The sequence below is a fragment of the Schistocerca americana genome, chromosome X (genome assembly GCF_021461395.2).
Source record: "Schistocerca americana isolate TAMUIC-IGC-003095 chromosome X, iqSchAmer2.1, whole genome shotgun sequence".
Taxonomy (NCBI): Eukaryota; Metazoa; Arthropoda; class Insecta; order Orthoptera; family Acrididae; genus Schistocerca; species Schistocerca americana.
The window spans coordinates 373,657,341-373,678,195 of record NC_060130.1 but is presented as its reverse complement, the minus strand read 5'-3'; positions in this window follow the sequence as shown (position 1 = coordinate 373,678,195).

Below are 20,855 nucleotides of genomic sequence, written 5' to 3'. Positions count from 1 at the left end.
ACTGTGATACGTTTTTAGATGGATAGGAAGGAAATGGCGAATGGGACCACGAGAAAACCGAAGATGATAATCGTTCTGCCCTAAAAGATTATCACTAAGACCTGGTAATTTTACGTCACAGCAGCAGCTGTTAATTGATGATACCTTTATGTTAATTTTTGAGTTGTTGGTCAGTTTCGGAGGGAAAGGTGAATTCGTGCCAATGTCTGAGAATGCAGACAGCACAGAGAGGAGTGTACAGATGGCGGTGAGCAGTATTCGACCCAGATTCTGCACCAGATACACGCATCAGCGTCATCATCCAATAAGTTGGCTTCAGAACAAGTATCAAAGTCCAGAGTAGCGTAAAGTAGAAAGGGATATAGCAAAAAAATGGGTAGAATAATTAGAACTAACTGTTGCATGGTGTGAGAGTTCTTGAAGTATGAATGTGCAGGCTGTGCTGTCGTACTCAATTGTAGTGCATGAGGAATGTTGGAAAACTAACATGACACTGACATACACAACAGTAACGGCTTCACAACTAGAAAATGCTTGTTTAGCTGTCTTTTTCAAATGGTTCAAGTGGTTCTGAGTACTATGGGACTTAACTTCTGAGGTCATCAGTCCCCTAGAACTTAGAACTACTTAAAGCTAACTAACCTAAGGACATCACACACATCCATGACCGAGGCAGGATTCGAACCTGTGACCGTAGCGGTTGCGCGGTTCCAGACTGTAGCGCCTAGAACCGCTCGGCCACTCCGGCCGGCGTGTCTTTTCGGATAAGAGATTAATGTTTTGATGTTTCGTTCTTTATTGTGATGAAAGATAGCAGCAAGGCATTTTATTCTCCTTTAATAATATTATAAAATTTAATGGCCATCAATCCATATATTCGATATAATTTTCCATGTGTGTGTTTTTGTAAACATTTATTGCAAAAACACGGCACTAAAACATGTGCTAAGGGTCGTGCAGAGGACTACAATGTTCCAAACAGCGATCGAGTAGAAGAGTGTGGCTGGACATGGCTCGGTACAGTGCAGACACCCATATCACAATGCTGCGGCCAGGGCTCGGATGTCGCAGTGAAACCTTAGGCATGGCTGCAAGCATGACGTCACAGCAGGGGTCATGTCCCGGGCGAGAGACCAAGTGACGTGACGTCATCACTGGGGTGCCTCGCCTGCAGCCAGCAGGTAACGGAGACTCACCCCTGATATCACATGACTGCTTGCCTAAAGCGACCTGTCCCTCCACCCTGTGGTGGTCACGCAGGCAGCCGGTGGACGTGATGACATTGGGGCAGCTCAAGGGTGATGGAGGCGCGGACGCAGCCCTGTTTGTCCCTTTTACTCGTGCCAATGGAGAGTGAAAGCAACCACAAGTGTGCCTCCCTGCATCCAGCAGGTAATAGAGGCTCACCCCTGACCCCATGCAGCCGCCTGGGACAACTGCAGTCTGACGCAAAAGTCTCCATGGGCCCGAACCAAATGTCATACCACTGCTGACCAGAAAGGAGAGGCTGGAGAGCGCCAGACCAAGCGAGTGACGTCTCTGGGCGCTTGCCATGACACTGACAACTGCTGCTGGAGGACGTTTTTCAACAAGAGCAACTGTTTGTCATCTGCTGCCCCATTTCTCATCTGTCAGTAGTCCAGATGCCTACCTGTTGTTGCTATTGAGTGGACTGATGATGTTAAGTAAAGGGGTTATCCTTCTTTTAGCACCAATTCACCCACTATACCTGCCACATCCAATCCGTTACACATCTCTCGAGTGTAGTGCTGTGTTCATGGTTCAAATGGCTCTGAGCACTATGGGACTCAACTGCTGAGGTCATTAGTCCCCTAGAACTTAGAACTAGTTAAACCTAACTAACCTAAGGACATCACAAACATCCATGCCCGAGGCAGGATTCGAACCTGCGACCGTAGAGGTCTTGCGGTTCCAGACTGCAGCGCCTTTAACCGCTCGGCCACTTCGGCCGGCTGCTGTGTTCATATGTCCATCTAAAGTTAAAGTTAATTTTAGGACTCCCTAAAAATCCTTGAGAAGAGATCAGTAGGAGACTTAAAAAATCTACATCTGCATCTACATCCATACTCCGCAAGCCACCTGACGGTGTGTGGCGGAGGGTACCTTGGGTACCTCTATCGGTTCTCCCTTCTATTCCAGTCTCGTATTGTTCGTGAAAAGAAGGATTGTCGGTATGCCTCTGTGTGACCTCTAATCTGTCTGATTTTATCCTCATGGTCTCTTCGCGAGATATACGTAGGAGCGAGCAATATACTGCTTGACTCCTCGGTGAAGGTATGTTCTCGAAACTTCAACAAAAGCCCATACCGAACTACTGAGCGCCTCTCCTGCAGAGTCTTCCACTGGAGTTTATCTATCACCTCCGTAACGCTTTCGCGATTACTAAATGATCATGTACCGAAGCGCCCTGCTCTCTGTTGGATCTTTTCTATCTCTTCTATCAACCCTATCTGGTACGGATCCCACACTGCTGATCAGTATTCAAGCAGTGGGCGAACAAGCGTACTGTAACCTACTTCCTTTCTTTTCGGATTGAATTTCCTTAGGATCCTTCCAATGAAACTCAGTCTGGAATCTGCATTACCGACGAAAAACTTTATGTGATCATTCCATTTGAAATCACTCCTAATGCGTACTCCCAGATAATTTATTAAATGCTTCCAGCTGCCGACCTGCTATATTGTAGCTAAATAATAAGGGATCTTTCATTCTATGTATTCGCAGCACATTACACTTGTCTACATTGAGATTCAATTGCTATTCCCTGCACTATGCGTCAATTCGCTGCAGATCCTCCTGCATTTCATTACAATTTTCCGTTGTTACAACGTCTCGATATACCACAGCATCATCTGCAAAAAGCCTCAGTGAACTTCCGATGTCATCCGCAAGGTCATTTATGTATATTGTGAATAGCAACGGTCCTACGACACTCCCCTGCGGCACACCTGAAATCACTCTTACTTCGGGAGACTTCTCTCCACTGAGAATGACATGCTGCGTTCTGTTATCTAGGAACTCTTCAATCCAGTCACACAATTGGTCTGATAGTCCATATGCTCTTACTTTGTTCATTAAACGACTGTGGGGAACTGTATCGAACGCCTTGCGGAAGTCAAGAAACACGGCATCTACCTGGGAACCCGTGTCTATGGCCCTCTGAGTCTCGTGGACGAATAGCGCGGCTGGGTTTCACACGACCGTCTTTTTCGAAACCCATGCTGATTCCTACAGAGTAGATTTCTAGTCTCCAGAAAAGTCATTATACTCGAACATAATAAGTGTTCCAAAATTCTACAACTGATCGACGTTAGAGATATAGGTCTATTGTTCAGCACATCTGTTCGACGTCCCTTCTTGAAAACGGGGATGACCTGTGCCCTTTTCCAATCCTTTGGAACGCTACGCTCTTCTAGAGACCTACGGTACACCGCTGCAAGAAGGGGGGAAAGTTCCTTCGCGTACTCTGTGTAAAATCGAACTGGTATCCCATCAGGTGCAGCGGCCTTTCCTCTTTTGAGCGATTTTAATTGTTTCTCTATCCCTCTGCCGTCTATTTCGATGTCTACCATTTTGTCATCTGTGCGACAATCTAGAGAAGGAACTACAGTGCAGTCTTCCTCTGTGAAACAGCTTTGGAAAAAGACATTTAGTATTTCGGCCTTTAGTCTGTGATCCTCTGTTTCAGTACCATTTTGGTGACAGAGTGTCTGGACATTTTGTTTCGATCCACCTACCGCTTTGACAAAAGACCAAAATTTCTTAGGATTTTCTGCCAAGTCAGTACATAGAACTTTACTTTCAAATGCATTGGACGCCTCCCGCATAGCCCTCCTCACACTACATTTCGATTCGCGTAATTTTTGTTTGTCTGCAAGGCTTTGGCTATGTTTCTGTTTGCTGTGAAGTTCCCTTTGCTTCCGCAGCAGTTTTCTAACTCGGTTGTTGTACCACCGTCGCTTTTTTCCATCTCTTACGATCTTGCTTGGCAAATACTCATCTAACACATATTGCACGATGGTTCTTTACTTTGTCCACTGATCCTCAACACTATCTGTACTTGAGACAAAACTTTTGTGTTGAGCCGTCAGGTACTCTGAAATCTGCTTTTTTTGCTAAACAGAAAAATCTTCCTACCTTTTTTTATTATGTCTATTTACGACTGAAATCATCGATGCAGTAACCGGTTTATGATCGCTGATTCCCTGTTCTGCGTTAACTGTTTCAAATATTTCGGATCTGTTTGTCACTAGAAGGTCTAATATGTTATCGCCACGAGTCGGTTCTCTGTTTAACTGCTCAAGGTAGTTTTCAGATAAAGCACTCAAAAACATTTCATTGGATTCTTTGTCCCTGCCACCCGTTATGAACGTTTGAATCTCCCAGTCTATACCTGGAAAATTAAAATCTCCACCCAGAACTGTAACATGGTGGGGAAATCTACTCAAAATATTTTCCAAATTATCCTTCAGGTGCTCAACCACAACAGCTGCTGAGCCAGGGGGCCTATAGACACATCCAATTACCATGTCTGAGCCTGCTTTATCCGTGACCTTCACCCAAATTATTTCACATTTCGGATCTCCGTCAATTTCCTTCGATACTATTGCACTTCTTATCGCTATAAACACGCCTTCCCCTTCACTGTCCAGCCTGTCTCTGCGGTATACATTCCAATCTGAGTTTAGAATTTCATTACTGTTTACTTCTGGTTTCAGCCAACTTTCCTTTCCTAGTACTATGTGGGCATTGTGACTGTTTATTAATGAGAGCAGTTCTGGGACCTTTTTATAGACGCTCCTGCAGCTTACTATTAGCAGATTAATACTGTTATTCCCTGTTGCATTTTGTCTACTCCTACCCTGCCGCATCTCAGGAGGCGTCTTGTCGAGCTTAGGGAGGGAATTCTCTAACCTAAAACACCCACATGTGCACTCCACACGTACTCCGCTACCCATGTAGCCGTTTCCTGCGTGTAGTGCACGCCTGACCTATTCAGGGGCACCCTACATTTCTCCACCCGATAGCGGAGGTCGAGAAATTTACACCCCAGATCTCCGCAGAATCGTCTGACCCTCTGGATTAAGCCTTCCACTCGGCTCCAAACCAGAGGACCGCGATCGGTTCTGGGAACGATACTACAAATAGTTAGCTCAGATTCCACCCCACGAGCGAGGCTTTCCGCCTTCACCAACTCCGCCAACCGCCTGTATGAACTGAGGATGACCTCTGAACCCAGACGGTAGGCGTCATAGGTGCCGACATGAGCAACAATTTGCAGTCGGGTACACCCAGTGCTCTCTATCGCCGCCGGCAGGGCCTCCTCCAACATTTCGGACGAGCCCCCCCGGCAAGCAGATAGAGTGAACACTGGCCTTCTTCCCCGACCTTTCCGCTATTTCCCTAAGGGGCTCCATCACCCGCCTAACGTTTGAGTTCCCAATCACTAATAAACCCCTTCCCCAGTGTGCCTGCTCGGACCTTGCTGAAGGAGCGGCCACATGTCCACTCACAAACAGAGCGGGCGATGCCACACGGCCAGCCTCCACATTGACCCTCCGCCTCGTGCGCCGCGAACGCCGCTGAACCCGCCACTCCCCTTGGGGAGAGGGTGGCCCAACCAAGCGCGGTGCGCGCGAAGATGTCTCGACAGCAGGGACTGTGGGCGAAGCATTTAACACCTGCGGTGTACTATGCGACGCACCAGACTCCCCACTGCCGCAACACTCCGAGACAGCAGCCTGAAGACGGCTGACCGTAGCCATCAACACGTTCAGCTGTTTGCGAACAGTAGCCAGCTCCTGCTGCGTCCGTACACAGCAGTCACACATCCTATGCATCCTAAGAAATCAATTTACTCTAGAGAGTTAATCAACTTTTAACTAGACAGCAAATTCACTAAAGGCGGCTGTTAGTTGACTAAACTGTGGTTACTAGACACTTCTTGTAGTAAACAATGAAAATACCACTACCTGTCACTGGACTGTATTCAAAACAAACACTAGCATCACTGGCACTGTGGCTGACTAAAGGGACTCTCTGACTGTATTCAAAACAAACACGAAATCTATGGAACACTATTACTAGCACTCGACAATTAAAGCTTCCTAAAAGCAAAAAACACACGGAAGAAGACGTGACAAGTAAGAAAAATACAGTTAATACTTAAATTAACGTAGCTCGCTGCACAGCAGACGTGGCACAGACGGCAGTTACGACGAAAAATTTGTGTTCTTTAATTGCTGTTTTTGTTGCGTTGCTGTATTTATTTATTTTATTAGGTTAAAGGTAATCTTTTTCGGGATCACTATTTTTAGATGTGTGCTGAGGCACAAGGTTAATCTCATCTAAAATCTAAGACTGACAAAAGATCACACTTATATCGAAATCACCATCTGAAATTGACTGATGTATTTACACTACTGGCCATTAAAATTGCTACACCACGAAGATGACGTGATACAGACGCGAAATTTAACCGACAGGAAGAAGATGCTGTGATATGCAAATGAATAGCTTTTCAGAGCAATCACACAAGGTTGGCGCCGGTGGCGACACCTACAGCGTGCTGACATGAGCGAAGTTTCCAACCAATTTCTCATAAACAAACAGCAGTTGTCCGACGTTGCCTTGTGAAACGTTGTTGTGATGCCTCGTGTAGGGAGGAGGAATGCGTACCATCACGTTTCCGACTTTGATAAAGGTCGGATTGTAGCCTATCGCGATTGTGGTTTATCCTATCGCAACACTGCTGGTCGCGTTGGTCGAGATCCAATGACTGTTACCAGAATATGGAATCGGTGGGTTCAGGAGGGTAATACGGAACGCCGTGCTGGATCCCAACGGCCTCGTATCACTAGCAATCGAGATGGCAGGCGTCTTATCCGCATGGCTGTAACGGATCGTGCAGCCACGTCTCGATCCCTGAGTCAACAGATGGGGACGTTTTCAAGAGGACAACCATCTGCACGAACAGTTCGACGACGTTTGCAGCAGCGTGGACTATCAGCTCGGAGACCATGGCTGCGGTTAACCTTGGTGCTGCATCACAGACGGGAGCGCCTGCGATGGTGTACTCAACGACGAACCCGGGTGCACGAATGGCAAAACGTCATTTTTTCGGATGATGCCAGGTTCTGCTTACAGCATCATGACGGTCGCATACGTGTTTGGCGACATCGCGGTGAACGCACATTGGAAGCGTGTATTCGTCATCGCCATACTGGCGTATCACCCAGCGTGATGGTATGGGGTGCCATTGGTTACACGTCTCGGTCACCTCTTGTTCGCACCGACGGCACTTTGAACAGTGGACGTTACATTTCAGATGCGTTACGAGCCGTGGCTGTACCCTTCATTCGATCCCTGCGAAACCCTACATTTCATCAGCATAATGCACAACCGCATGTTGCAGGTCCTGTGCGGGCCTTTCTGGATACAGAAAATGTTCGACTGCTGCCCTGGCTAGCACTTTCTCCAGTTGTCTCACCAATTGAAAACGTCTGGTCAATGGTAGCCGAGCAAATGGCTCGTCACAATACGCCAGTCACTACTCTTGATGAACTGTGGTATCGTGTTGAAGCTGCATGGGCAGCTGTACCTGTACACGCCATCCAAGTTCTGTTTGACTCAATGACCAGGCGTATTAAGGCCGTTATTACGGCCAGAAGTGGTTGTTCTGGGTACTGATTTCTCAGGATCTATGCACCCAAATTGCGTGAAAATGTAATCACATGTCAGTTTTAGTATAATACATTTGTCCAATGAATACCCGTTTATCATCTGCATTTCTTCTTGGTGTAGCAATTTTAATGGCCAGTAGTGTCTTTATGATTTATGTAAAGCCTCATTATATTACACATGTCATTTATATTTTGTTTATTTTGTTTTAACGCCATTTACTCTACTATACTAAAAGGACTAGTTTTGCTGAATGCTTGGATAGCATTTGTCATGTTATTGACTCTATGGAAGATTGAGTCATTGTCAATCCTTGGGCAGGGTTAACAAAATCTCTGAGGCAGACAAGGCTCAATGCTCAACGATATTATATTGTCATTAGGGAAACCAATCATCTCTGACCTCAGCTTCGGTGTGAATGGGTTAATTGTCTGCATGACGTTCTAACAGTTCAGTCACTGTATTTACGGTCAGGGCTGTATGTCAAAGACGTGAGGGTCCACAGGGACAATTCGGACACCCAGAAAATCACAAAACTTTTGCAGGCATGAGCAGTGAGCGTGTGTATGAATGAGGACAACTGGGTGTGGTTTTCATTTTTTTTGTTTTGTTTTGTTTTTTGGCTGGCGTAGCTGTCATGGTCCAGCATGGGAATCTCAAACACCCAGTTAGAGTGTTACAATTTCTCCTGCTCCGTGTCACACTTACCTCTTATTGAAGTTCGTCTCTCACCATGCAGAAATTATTCGATAACAGGGAGGTAGTGGAAGGTAACAAGCCACTCTCTCACTTTAACTGCTCTGTCGGTCAGATTAAAATTCATATTTTAGGTCATGATCTCTGTGTTCCCCAGTACGACATCTGGTATGTGTGGTTCTTCACTTTCTTACCTGAGAAAAGTGTGGATAGAATGGTCGTATAACTTCATGAGTAGTCTGTAGAAAACGTGTACCTGAGGGGCCATAGTGGAACCGATGTGGAACAGGTAGAAAGATGGATTGTGACCATAAATGTGCCCAGTGACCTAGCTGTGTAACTGATAGGGGAAGCATCACTCTGTAAATTGTACCTGCAGAGAGAGGGATCTCGAGCCATGGCACTCCACTCTTCCCACTTACAGTCGGAGCATGAGGGCGCCGGCTCGCAAAACATTTTACATGGGTCAAGCGACAGTCAATCGCAAAGGTAGCCAGATGGCAGAAAGTGGCTAGAGGACGCTGTTTAAGAGAGACTGCTGTAATCTGAGCTTTTGTGAAAATGGTGGGAGGCTCATAACACAAGAAGCATTCTCATGTTAGAAACTGGGACGATACGATCAGGGCGGCTGGTGCATGTGTTTAGTGGAGGCAAGACTGTGACTCCCCTGACGCCAGGAAGTCATTAGGTTCTTTTAGCAGGGGGAAAAAACATTTTTCATAAACATGACGCTATGGGAAGTTTACCAGCCTTCTTTCAGAAACTGGAAATGGTTGGCATGGAAAGCCGGCCGGTGTGGCCGTGCGGTTAAAGGCGCTTCAGTCTGGAACCGCGTGACCGCTACGGTCGCAGGTTCGCATCCTGCCTCGGGCATGGATGTGTGTGATGTCCTTAGGTTAGTTAGGTTTAATTAGTTCTAAGTTCTAGGCGACTGATGACCTCAGAAGTTAAGTCGCATAGTGCTCAGAGCCATTTGAACCATTTTTTTTGGCATGGAAAAATTACATCTCTTCATAAATGAGGGACCGTGGTCCTATCTAGGTAGACATTTTAAGCTGAAAAATGGCCATGCTTACTGTGAGAACGATGATTCCCTCGTCTAAAATCTTCTTTTTTCAGACAAGAGAAATTTTGAGTCACTGATTGGCTCCACTCAGGATATGCAAAGCAGAAGCTTGCTCCCCTAGTGTGGGAAGTCTGGTCCTGTGTCTGGATTAGTGACCAGGCCAGCCAATATTCAAGAGGGAAGATTCAATATGGGAAGGATAGTTCTTGGGTTTGTACAACGTGGAGGCTGGTGTTTTCTGCTAATTCCGCTCCTGTACGAGCCTTGGTGGAAAGTGATTGTGATTCTTTGCCTTCTTTGTCTTCTGTCCTCCTCTGGTGGAGAACTTCAAGTCTTTCCCTAGTGGTTGAGACTTGTGGTATGCAACATGTAGTTGACTAAGAGCCAGTGGCAGTTTCGAACTGTGCCGACGGTGGAACTGTATATCATCTCGGACATATCAAGTGTCATGAGGGTCAACTCATTCGTCCTGAGATGGCCGTCTGATGTTTGACAATTCCAGCACATGCCGACGTGAATCAAATTGATTGCCCAGACCAGCGAACAGGTGCACCTCACTCTGAAATCTGCCGAGATTTCTGGGCTCTTATAGGGAAGTTTCCCGTGTTCTAATAATCAGAGTGCCTGTCCGTGTAATTAGAAAGTTTTTATGGATCCGTCAGAAGATTACAGCTGCTGTCGCGCTCCGCCCCTCGCCCATAGCGTGCCGTTCTCTGCTGCTGTCTGAATCAAGATGAAAGGGTAAAGTATTGCTGCACAGAAGTCGGGTTGTTAAATGATATTCACAGCTCTCTGCTCCCGTAAACAATAGTTTGCTGTGTACCTGGTCGTACTTGATTCCATTTGAAGGGAATTTGACATCACAGTGAATCTATGGAAACGGAGTCCGATTGCGTTGTGGAAGGGATTAATTCATGCGAGAACTTGTATAGTTTCCACCCCAATGATTGCTTTACCAATCAAGCATCATTGCCTTCCTGATTTATGTTAATCATTTTGTTTTGTAAGATTTACCAGCTAGATTGGAGTTATAAAAGGATAAATAAAAACTTGTCATTCTTTTTGTAAACTTAAATACGCCATTGTTCTCGTTTATACTCCCCCAGCCAGTCACCGTTTTTATTTTATTGTAGTAAAACATGGATACACCAGCAATTCAGAATGCAATTGTAGTACATTACTTAATTTGATGATTAATTTGAGTTCTGAATCTACAAAGAAAGTGCCACGAGTAAATTCACTAATTTCATATATAAAAATTAAGGGCGGAGATCAGGATTTGAAGACTTTTGAGAAGATAGTACTTTTCTGTATGTAATGTTAATGACATTTAGCGTCACTGGGGCATATATTTATGATAAAGAACGCGACCTCTTGCAAATCTAAAAAAAAAACAACCCTTCTTGAGAAATGTTTCTACAATGTAAGTGCTACGTTGGCACACAGAAATGTTAAAACAAAGAAATAAATACACGTCTTACAGGTAATTGTTGGAATTACATCTCATTTCATTATATAATAACGTATGGCTACAGCCACAAAAACTGTCCAGTTTGAGGAAAGAAATAAAGAAAAACATAATAATTTTATGTGGGACGTTTTCTTTGCATGTTATTAACATTACAGAAATTGGCTACACTCAAGAACAGTGTACCTTCTATGGTCTCAATTTGTTTTTCAGTCAATGTAAATACGTATTTCGTGTGTTCTGTAACTTTAATTCGGTTAAAAGTGGCTGTACAGAAGGGAGATTGCAAGTAACTGAATATGCATGAATGTTAATCAATAAAAATTAAAGTAAATCTGTTTTAGTAGGCATTAGAGTGCAACTTTATCTTGCAGTGTACAACGTTAGTCTCCTTTTTTATAAATGGCATAGTGGTTGCATTTTGACTGTAAATTTATTTATTTGTCGAGTTCAATACCACAATTTCGATCCTGTGGCCATTGTCAAATGTAGATAATTGCGGATTCCACCATGATAATGGCCATACGATGGGAACTACAATATTGAATTTGACCAATAGATTCCTTTGGAAGGTCAGAAAAACCTTTCTAGGTACGCATATTACCACTATACGATGGGGCTCAAGCATAGATGGAAAATTGTTGTCATTTAATACTCGTATTTCGAAAAGCTGAATCACGGATTTCAGCGCCGTGTTTGTCGTATTGAAAGTTCACTGCCTCGCAACTTGGAGCACTAGTGTTATTCTTTGTTTTCGTGTTGTAACACGGGCCTTGCACTTCTGATATTTCGGTGTTCCGTGGCGCTCCTTTATTTCTAAGCTACAATTCTATGTATTCTTCGGATGAGGCCTCGCAGTCTTGTTCATCTGAGCAGTCTGTTTACATTTGGGACTCCTCCTCATCATTATATTCAGTTTGAGGCGCCTGCCTAACCCATCTTTCGTTTGAGAGCAGTAAATGTAATGATTCTTTTAACAAAGGTTGGATGATTATATTATGATTCGATCTCATACCTGCTATTAATGGGATCAGGTTCGACTAGTAGCCTGTTGATAACGTGAGATCGCATTGTTGTCGTGAGAATTTCCTGTTGTTGTGGTCTTCAGTCCTGAGACTGGTTTGATGCAGCTATCCATGCTACTCTATCCTGTGCAAGCCTCTTCATCTCCCAGTACCTACTGCAACCTACATCCTTCTGAATCTGCTTAGTGTATTCATCTCTTTGGTCTCCCTCTACGATTTTTACCCTACACACTGCCCTCCAGTACTAAATTGGTGATCCCTTGATGCCTCGGAACATGTCCTACCAACCGATCCCTTCTTCTAGTCAAGTTGTGCCACAAATTTCTCTTCTCCCCAATTCTATTCAATAGCACCTCATTAGTTATGTGATCTACCCATCTCATCTTCAGCATTCTTCTGTAGCACCACATTTCGAAAGACTCTATTCTCTTCTTGTCTAAACTATTTATCGTCCATGTTTCACTTCCATACATGGCTATACTCCATACAAATACTTCCAGAAACGACATTCTGACACTTAAATCAATACTCGATGTTAACAAATTATTCTTGTTCAGAAACGCTTTCCTTGCCATTGCCAATCTACATTTTATATCCTATCTACTTCGACCATCATCAGTTATTTTGCTCCCCAAATCTCCTTTATTACTTTAAGTGTCTCATTTCCTAATCTAATTCCCGCAGCATCACACGACTTAATTCGACTACATTCCATTATTCTCGTTTTGCTTTTGTTGATTTTCATCTTATACTCTCCTTTCAAGACACTGTCCATTCCGTTCAACTGCTCTTCCAAGTACTTTGCTGTCTCTGACAGAATTACAATGTCATCGGTGAACCTCAAAGTTTTTATTTCTTCTCCATGTATTTTAATACCTACTCCTAACTTTTCTTTCGTTTCCTTTACTGCTTGCTCAATATACAGATTGAATAGCATCTTGGAGAGGCTACAACCCTGTCTCACTCCCTTCCCAACCACTGCTTCCCTTTCATGTCCCTCGACTCTTATAACTGCCGTCTGCTTTCTGTACAAATTGTAAATAGCATTTCGCTCCCTGTATTTTATCCCCGCCATCTTCAGAATTTGAAAGAGAGTATTCCAGTCAACATTGTCAAAAGCTTTCTCTAAGTCTACAAATGCTAGAAACGTAGGTTTGCCTTTCCTTAATCTTTCTTCTAAGATAAGTCGTAGGGTCAGTATTGCCTCACGTGTTCCAACATTTCTACGGAATCCACACTGATCTTCCCCGAGGTCGGCTTCTACCAGTTTTTCCATTCGTCTGTAAAGAATTTGCGTTAGTATTTTGCAGCTGTGACTTATTAGACTGATAGTTCGGTAATTTTCACATCTGTCAACACCTGCTTTCTTTGGAATTGGAATTATTTCATTCTTCTTGAAGTCTGAGGGTATTTCGCCTGTCTCATACATCTTGCTCAACAGATGGTAGAGTTTTGTCAGGACTGGTTCTCCCAAGGCCGTCTGTAGTTCTAATGGAATGTTGTCTACTCCCGGGGCCTTGTTTCGACTCAGGTCTTTCAGTGCTCTGTCAAACTCTTCACGCAGTATCGTATCTCCCATTTCATCTTCATCTACAAATGGTTCAAATGGCTCTGAGCACTATGGGACTTAAAATATGTGGTCATCAGTCCCCCAGAACTCAGAACTAATTAAACCTAACTAACCTAAGGACATCACACATATCCATGCCCGAGGCAGGTGTCGAACCTGCGACCATAGAGGTCGCGCGGTGCCAGGCTGAAGCGCCTAGAACCGTTCGGCCACCCTGGCCGGCTTCATCTACATCCTGTTCCATTTCCATAATATTGTCCTCAAGTACATCGCCCTTGTATAGACCCTCTATATACTCCTTCCACCTTTCTGCTTGCACTTCTTTGCTTATAACTGGGTTTCCATCTGAGCTCTTGATATTCATACAAGTGGTTCTCTTTTCTCCAAAGGTCTCTTTAATTTTCCTGTAGGCAGTATCTATCTTACCCCTAGTGAGATAAGATTCTGCATCCTTAGATTTATCCTCTAGCCATCCCTGATTAGCCATTTTGCGCTTCCTGTCGTTCTTATTTTTGAGACGTTTGTATTCCTTTTTGCCTGCTTCATTTACTGCATTTTTATATTTTCTCCTTTCATCAATTAAATTCAATATTTCTTCTGTTACCCAAGGATTTCTACTAGCCCTCGTGTTTTTACCTACTTGATCCTCTGCTGCCTTCACTATTTCATCCCTCAAAGCTACCCATTCTTCCTCTACTGTATTTCTTTCCCCCATTCCTGTCAATTGTTCCCTTATGCTCTCCCTGAAACTCTGTACAACCTCTGGTTCTTTCAGTTTATCCAGGTCCCATCTCCTTAAATTCCCACCTTTTTGCAGTTTCTTCAGTTTTAATCTACAGTTCATAACCAATATATTATGGTCAGAGTACACATCTGTCCCTGGAAATGTCTTACAATTTAAAATCTGGTCCCTAAATCTCTGCCTTAGCATTATATAATCTATCTGAAACCTTTTAGTATCTCCAGGGTTCTTCCATGTATATAACCTTCTTTCATGATTCTTGAACCAAGTGTTAGCTATGATTAAATTATGCTCTGTGCAAAATTCTACCAGGCGGCTTCTTCTTTCATTTCTTAGCCCCAATCCATATTCACCTACTACGTTTCCTTCTCTTCCTTTTCCTATTGACGAATTCCAGTCACCCTTGACTATTAAATTTTCATCTCCCTTCACTACCTGAATAATTTCTTTTATCTCATCACACATTTCATCAATTTCTTCATCATCTTCAGAGCTAGTAGGCATATAAACTTGTACTACTGTAGTAGGCGTCTGCTTCGAGTCTGTCTTGGCCACAATAATACGTTCACTGTGCTGTTTGTAGTAGATTACCCACACTCCTATTTTTTTATTCATTATTAAACCTACTCCTGCATTACCCCTATTTGATTTTGTATTTATAACCCTGTATTCACTTGACCAGAAGTCTTGTTCCTCCTGCCACCGAACTTCACTAATTCCCACTATATCTAACTTTAACCTATCCATTTCCCTTTTTAAGTTTTCTAACGTACCTGCCTGATTAAGGGATCTGACATTCCACGCTCCGATCCGTAGAACGCCAGTTTCCTTTCTCCTGATAACTATGTCCTCTTGAGTATTCCCCGCCTGGAGATCCGAATGGTGCCCGCATCTCGTGGTCGTGCGGTAGCGTTCTCGCTTCCCACGCCCGGGTTCCCGGGTTCGATTCCCGGCGGGGTCGGGGATTTTCTCTGCCTCGTGATGGCTGGGCGTTGTGTGCTGTCCTTAGGTTAGTTAAGTTTAAGTAGTTCTAAGTTCTAGGGGACTGATGACCATAGATGTTAAGTCCCATAGTGCTCAGAGCCATTTGAACCATGCGAATGGTGGACTATTTTACCTCCGGAATGTTTTACCCAAACGTTTATCTGTACAGATTATTGTGGGCGTCGGCTGCTTCTGATAAACTACCTATGGAAAAGTGGGCATGTTCATTGGCAATTGAGCCATGCATCAAAATTTTGTATATAGGCGGAGACATTCACAGAGGTGACAAAAGTCGTGAGATACCCCCTAATATCGTGTCTGACCTCCTTCTGCCCGGCGTAGTGCAGCAACTCATGTGGCACGGACTCCATAAGTCGTTGGAAGACCCCAGCAGAAATACGGAGCAATACTGCCTCTATAGTCATCCAAAATTGCGAAAGTACAGCATTTTGTGGACGGATAGACCTCTCGATTATGTCGACTGATCTGGGAAGCCAAATCATTCGCTCGAATTTTTCAGAATGCTTTTAAAATCAATTGCGAACAATTGTGGCATGGCGCATTGTCGTCCATAAAAACATCATCGTTGCTTAGTGACATGAAGTCAATGCATAGTTCAAATGGTCTCCAAGTATCCGAACTTTACCATTTCCGGTCAATGAACGCCTCAGTTGGACCACCTATTCCATTCCATGTAAACAGAATCCACGCCGTTATGGAGCCACCAACAGCTTGCTCAGTGCCTTCTCGACAACTTGGGTCCATGACTTCGGGGGTCTGCACCATGCTCAAATCCTTCCATCAGCCAGCACCAACCGAATTCGGGACTCGTCTAGGGTAAAACCGGTATGGTCACGAGCCCAAGAGAGGCGCTCCAGGCGATGGCGTTCTGTTAGCAAAGGCACTCACGTCGATCGTCTACTACCATAGCCCATTAACGCCAAATTTAGCCTCACTTTCCTAACGGATACGTTCGTCGTACATCGTAAATTAATTTCTGTGGTTATTTCAAGCGGTGTTCATGTCTGTTATCACTGACAACTCTATGGAAATTCCGCTGCTTTCCGTCGTGAAGTGAATGTCTTCGGCCACGGTTTTGTTTACAGTGCGAGGTAAAGCCTAAAATTTGGTATGCTCGGACCACTCTTGACACTGTGGACCTCGAAATATTTAATTCCCTAACGATTTCCGAAACTGAATGTTCCATGTGCCTAGCTCCAACAAGCATTCAGCGTTCAAAGTCTGTTAATTCCCGTCGCGTGGCCGTAATCACGTGGAGTACCTTTTCATATCAGTCACCTGAGTACAGATGACAGCTCCGCCAGTGTGTTGTCCTTTGTACCTTGTGTACGCGATACAATCGCCATCTGCATATGTGGATATCGCTATCCCGCAACTTTTGCGACCTCAGACGGACAGGATTAGCAGCAATTTGCGGATGCTTGCTGATGATGCTGTGGCGTGCAGGAAGTTGTGGTTGTTGAGTGACTGTAGGAGGATACAAGATGACTTAGACGACATTTCTACTTGCTGTAATCAGTTGTAGCTAGCACTAAACGTAGAAAAATGTAAGTCAATGCAGACAGATATAAATCGACTTACTGTCTTGCCATTTCCATAGTATAAGGAGAAAATTTGAGCATGTCTGTCTTATGTCCACTGGAAATAGCGTTTAGAATAACACTGAATCGATAGATGAGTTGCAGATCTACACCTGTTATTTGAGATGATATTTCAATGTCCGTCGAAGTTCTGATGATATTTCCATCATTGCTATTACCATAGTTTTGCTTGGAAACAGCTACAATTAATCAGTATAGATTTCTAAACATTTCTTGTTTGACTTTGTTCCTCTCTTGAACAAGTTCCTTTTCCTATTTTGAACGAATTTTCCACTTGTTGATTTTTATTTTACAAATGGTTCAAATGGCTCTGTGCACTATGGGACTTAACATCTGTGGTCATCAGTCCCCTAGAACTTAGAACTACTTAAACCTAACTAACCTAAGGACATCACACACATCCATGCCCGGGGCAGGATTCGAACCTGCGACCGTAGCAGTCGCGCGGTTCCGGACTGAGCGCCTAGAACCGCTAGACCACCACGGCCGGCTTTATTTTACAGGAGAAATGCAACAAAAATTCGAAAAATCTAATTCGGGTAAGGAGTAAAAACAGACCTAACTGAAAAGCTTCTGTATTTACTACTTTGGTTTTTGACAAGTCATTGAAACCTTTTGAGGTAGTCTTGCAAATGTAGCATGCTACTGTCGATGCTGTCCCCGTTGCTGCAATTCAGATCTTTACATCCACCATAGTGGTCAACAACGTGGATTTTATGAATAAATCGTCATTTGTTCTTGCAATTTTTCTTTCTTGCAATGTTCCATTGTGACTGTCAATATAACGAATTTGTTATTGGTAACATCAATTGTTTCACGAATAAATCTAATTCTTATTGGTCTGGAGTAGCAAGGAGATGATGGTGTAGGATTTTTGTAAACCACTTGGTCTTTATTAGAGCGACTATTAAGTTGGAGAGGCTTTAAAGGCGAGTGTAGTATGTTCGTACCAGAATAATGGCCGTTTTCAATTTTTTTTTCAAATTTTTGTTTAAACTGAATTTTCAGTGAACCATCACAACCTCATTTATAGATAAGTTCCAATGTATTTATGTCAACATTTGTAAGATCATTTAAAACCTCTTCCAAATATAATATTAATCGCTCCCATGTGTGATAAAGGAAGGACCCAATTTGAATCTCCACACATGTGGCAGGCAACTGATAGGATTCAGTCACAGGGTAGCACTGCTTTTTAGCCTCTTGAAGGATACTGTAGCAGGGATAGACTTTCTTACCAGTTGTTCGGATTATTTCGTATTGTTTCTCCTTGTCAGCGATGCTTCCACAAAGATTGACAAGGCTTGGATATGTGAAAGTCGTTTTTTTGGGGGGGGGGGGGGGGGGGCGGGGTCTCTATGACTTAGATCTAATGCTTGTCTGTATTTAGATCCTCGTGTAGGAGATGATGTAATATCTTTCATCACTTTGTAATTCGCAAAATTTTCAAATTCTCGGAGCTTCATTTGACTGGAATACGTTTACTCTGTGGCCCCAAAATTGTTTCTCAATAGCTATGTCTTACGCCTTTTACTGCGAACGCTTACCTCTACGGACGATATTGATGGCCTACAAACTAGAGTTTTGCAACATGGAATTTTAATAGTATTTTGTAGTTAATTGTGGATATTTTTTAAGAAGGTACTTTCAACGTTGTGTGAAGCAAGCCACCGTTTCTTAACTGTGACTCTATGTTAGACGGTTTATGTTCAAAACATTTCTTTTCGTCATCACAGAAGGTAGAATCTGATAATATATAATTTTCCTTTAGTCCAATTAATTTATAAACGATTTAAAAACCGCTCTTGATTAAGCCCTAGAGGCCTTTTTTTCTCATAGATTTGCCTTGCAAAGGACCAAGGATAAAAACAAAATGCTTTCAGAATTCATTTCGGAGATGACATACTACTATAGCTGAGAAGTCATTAATCTAAAACAATCGTATAAAATAAAATTGCGCTATTCAGCGGCTACTTTTTTAAATTTCCAGTTGAGGAATGACTTTTCTATCATAATGTATTAGCAAATGTGCAGGAAAACACCCTGAACTATAACAAAAAGAATTCTTACTAACAAAAGTAGTAAACAATTTAACGCTACATATCCCGGTCTTCAGAATCCATGTTGCTTTTCACTACACTTCGAGTAGAAACAAGCTTTACCACATTCACAAACGTGGATTGATTTCAAGCCAATAGAGGAGCTTCAGTTGCACTGCAAGCGAGACCTAAATACATAGCTCTACGGCGTATTACTGCACAGTAAGAAAATAACACACTGCCTCAGCAATTCCCCATCTATCAGACTATCGCGGGAAGTTACGCGTTCCGGGAATCACTCGTATTTGAAAAGCGGACTTTTGGCCAGTTTTTAGGGCAAGAGCATGTGGCGTGTGACAGAGACACTGGCAACGCCGCTGAGTAATACCCCCCCCCCCCTCTCTCTCTCTCTCCTTGAGCTCAACACATGAGGCAACCGCCTTGTAGCTTGCCGTAGTGTTCGTGACTGAGGGGAAGAAACGCGGCGGTTGAAGTGCCCAGATATCAAAGAACAATTGTACGCGTATTAAGTCTGAGGAAACGAATAAGATAACACAGTTTCCTTGTGACGTCAGTCGGCACTACATGAGTTACGCTGAAAGTGAGTCACTAATGTTGCATTGGAATTGTCTTACACAAATGAAGCCCATGAGGCCGTAATCGATGAAGAACGATAAGTCGCCAGAGGACGTACTGAAGATAGTGTCAAACAAGGTGGTGAGCTCGAGGACGGCGAAGGTAAGTTCAGCGAGGCGGTAGTAAGAGGACTGTTGAGACGACCTCCAACGAGGCGGTAGCTCGAAGACAATCAAGATGAGATCCAGCAAGGGGGACATATTCCTCATTGGCTCGGCGATGTGAACTCTTATTGAGGAGGTGCTATGCGCAAGAGTGCTATGCGCTTAAGAGTGGTCAGTGGCGATCTAAATAGTTTGTCAGTAAAACGATAACGGTGGAGGAACGTGGCTTGTGGAAGGGAGGTAGTGTTATGAACAAATACACTGATATCGCGCATCTTGCTCATGTACTGCAAAACTATCACAGTGATGGCCAGCACAAGGTCATGATGAGCTTACTCATTTGTATACGTGTCTGGAGCGCTCTCTCCTCAACAGCAGCGAACTGTAATTTATTTGCTTATGCGTATTCAAAGAGTAGGCTTGGAGCTTTATGACCACGGAAAAATCAAACTGCGACCATAAAACTTGGTGATGTTGTTCGTCCTTCTCTATATTTCACTCTTCAGTGCAACTGATTTATGCCAACGATGGATGACTTTGAGGAGACTTTGCTTGTAGAGGTCTAAAATTTGGCTGGTCCGGAAACGTTAGACTGAAAATTACTGCTACGCATTGGTTACTTCATCCAAGGAAAGAAAAAAGTCACTTGGTGTCATGTCAGGGAAATATTGGGTGAGAGGCAAAATTTGATACCCCAAAGAAGCGGCATGCGTGAATGTGTCCTGTGCAGATTGAGTTGTGCCATTGTCATAAGTAAAACCACCCATCTGTACAGCTTCCATCAATGCTTCGTCTTGACAGCCTCCCATAGCCGATTCATGAGATTTCGTTAGTATGCTTTTATGATGGTTTTCCCTTATGAGCACAACCTTTAGCCCTACATCATGGCAGTCCGAAAAAAACACTCAACATGAACTTCCCCGATGAGTGTTGGAACTTTGCCCGTTTGGAGCCGCTGTGCCCACATGTTTCCATTGCTTCTTTCGTTTATTTGTTTCGGAGTCATAGTGATACAACCAGCACTCGTCCACGATGATTATGCAGATAGAGGACTCATCAGGATTGGATTGACACAGTTGCGACATCTCCGGTTCAGGAGGATTTTTGATTGGATGTGAGCAGTTGTGAAACGTAGAAGTCGCCAACCTTTGTGATCTTCAAAATGTCGTGTAAGATGTTGAAAAGTGATCCGTGACTGATTT